Source organism: Polistes fuscatus, unplaced genomic scaffold, assembly GCF_010416935.1.
Source record: "Polistes fuscatus isolate 324 unplaced genomic scaffold, CU_Pfus_HIC Scaffold14, whole genome shotgun sequence".
Lineage (NCBI taxonomy): Eukaryota > Metazoa > Arthropoda > Insecta > Hymenoptera > Vespidae > Polistes > Polistes fuscatus.
In genome coordinates, this window is record NW_025113042.1 from 2,420,261 (window position 1) to 2,423,044 (window position 2,784).

Here is a 2,784-nt window from a genome sequence, read left to right on the forward strand (position 1 = left end):
CGCATAATAATCTCGTATTTTGGTTACAATCGATTTTCGGCTATGATCGATTCCGATCGTACATACTCCCCCCGTTGAGAGGGTACCGATCAATAATATTCTTATTCGAGTAAGTGTATCGTGATGTCTTACGCTAAAGTTTACAAAGTTTGGTCGTAGATTGTTTGATAGAATTGCATATCGCTGGCCAGGCGATCTAATCGTCTTGTACGTACAAGAATGATAGTTATGAATTTATCTGAGGTGTCGAGTTTGCAGTTAACATATACAACAGAGTACATTTAAAATTATTGAATAAAATATAAACAATCGCTGTGCTTGATTGTTTTCTCGTATGGTTTTTACGGTTTCGATTCGAGTCTCCTTATCGGTTGTAGAGTGTGCATCCAGGAAATTCCCGCTGTCGTCTCACTTTAAGTATCATTGGAAATGGTTTGCCACTAAAAAATATGTTGGAGTTAGTGTTATGGAATCGTTGAGGTTGTAAGTTTAATATTGTTTTGATTTCAATCGTTCGTGTAATTAATTCTTCATAAGTGAACAAAGTTGTTATGCGACTTATTTGGGATGGTGTTTGATAGATGAATGATAGTTCCCGCAGCCATCCTAGCTGGGATGAAAGCGGAGGATTGATATGTCGAATATTTCTCCTACCTGTTATGAAGTTGTGTATTTTCGTTCGTATTTAACAGAGTTGATTAAGTCTACAAATCTTTTTATTGATAACTTATTTCGTTGAAATTAATATCGTTATCATATCGTATAAATGGTGGTCCGAATATCGGTGTGGGTATTTTAAATGATGAAATTGGTCATTGAAGTTGCGAAATGGTAAAGATGTTAGACATTTCTTCTGGAAAGTTAATTTCGCGTTTCTTAATCGGTCCCCAACTGAAATCAAATCTAATTCATTGATAACCGCTCCCCCCGAATCGGTTAATCTTTCCCTTTCGGCGCAAATTTATTCGTCTTGGACTAATTTTTAATACACGTCTATTTTTTCCGCGGTCAAGTCTTCTCTCCGATACGAATGCGTCTTAACCTTTTGAGTGCTATAATCAAATGTACATTTTCGGCAATTATTTCTATTGTGTTGTCTGTAGGAGACGGCAAAGAAGGAATGATACACCATCTGAATGTAAAAAAATATGACATCGGATTATATGTTGATAATTGTTTGAGATTTATCGTATGCAAATGAGATATTGGGTTGACTATTATTTTCTTCAATATCAATGTGTTAAATGTTAATTTCGTAAAAATATGTACTGAAGCCTTTCCATGATTCTATAATCCTTTTTATGATTCGTTTAAATTTCTGGTTGTGAATATCCAAATATATTATAATTATCAAATTACAGTGATTTCAAATTCTAGCAGGTGAATAAACAATATATATTGAAAATAAAAAATGTTCCATTCAATGCCGAATAGATAATGAAATATCAACTAGATGGTCTTCTATATTATAATGTGTTATTCATCGTAGATGAGATCTATACTGTTCGAGAAAGTATTCTGTACTCAAAGGGTCAATCCATCCTCTACACCGTGTTATAGTTTTCAAAGTCGCGTATAGTTAAAAAACTGCAGAAACATGCTCTCTGGTTCGATCTCGCGCTTTCCGACAAAATATGATGTTTCGTAACTCTTTCGCGAAGATATATCGGCGTGATTGAATAGGTTAGATGTTCGTGATAAAGTTATTTATGTGCAAATCTCTAATTAGAATTTCGGCTTTGAACGGGTAATTGGCGCTTTCGTCTTTCGCGAACAGTTTTAAGTTCCGGATGATGGTAAAAGACACTGATGCTGCACCGGATGTGATCGAGTTGAGTTCAATGTATGTCCGTCCGTTATGAGATCGTAATAAATGCTCTACCAATGTATCCTGTATGATGTGCTCGACTAGTAATATACTATTAAGAAAGATTCCGTTTATATCTATTGTCTCAAAGTTCTATCACCTCTTTTAAATGCAGTACGTCGCGATCATAAGTAGTGGATTCGGTGTATTTACGTGACGACGCGGACTATAGGAGTTAGTTATGTGGATTCGAGGTTTGTTGGGATGTCGACGCGAGTGTTTCCTGTTTTGAAGATGTGGGGTCACGCGTCGATGGTATGTTCTCATGATCGGTTCGGTGTAAGGATGTGTGATGTGGTTGATGGCATATTCGACAATTCGATGATATGCATGCACTCGATGCTTTCGCAAACAGTTTTGACATATTTTATAATTTCGAATTACCTCCCATTTGTTGGTTATCGTCATGTCGTTATATTTAGGACAGCGGTACAACGGGTGTTCGACTCGTTCGCAAAGGATGCAGGTGTGCGATGTACTAATGGGGACCGAATGCGTAAGATAAGTGTCCTGCCGTTTTCGCGATTGTAATGTGTTCGTTTGGATATGTTTACGTTTTTCGCGGGGTTCGTCCTTAATGTCCGTCGTTAGCTTCTCTGAAGCACTATATCGGTGGTCTATTTCCTTTAAAAATTTATAAAGTTCCTTACGAGTAGGGTAATCGTCCGAATTAAGTTGTCGATCCCATTCTTCCCGAACGCGACGAGGTAAAAGGCGCTCGATAACGCGCACTGTTAGGGCATGAGGCTCGTTAAACGAATCAATCATGTTGAGATATGCCTCCGTATCTCTTATGAGTTTTTGAATCCCTCTTGCCGAATCATCCTCGGAGTGTGTTAAATCCAGAATCGCGTCGAGAAGTCTCGCTAGCAGTACGCGTTTTCTATCGTATTTTTCTAATAATGCTTCCCACGCGA

General features: G+C 37.6%; 1 long non-coding RNA gene across 1 annotated transcript; it reads right to left on the reverse strand.

The window, feature by feature from the left end:
- Positions 1 to 220: 220 nt before the first annotated feature.
- LOC122514194 lies at positions 221 to 2,348 on the reverse strand. The gene is made up of 2 exons (XR_006302995.1): positions 2,252 to 2,348; positions 221 to 440 (listed from the first exon to the last, which is right to left on the reverse strand). It is a non-coding gene; the product is annotated as an uncharacterized LOC122514194 (long non-coding RNA).
- Between the last annotated feature and the right edge of the window lie 436 nt (positions 2,349 to 2,784).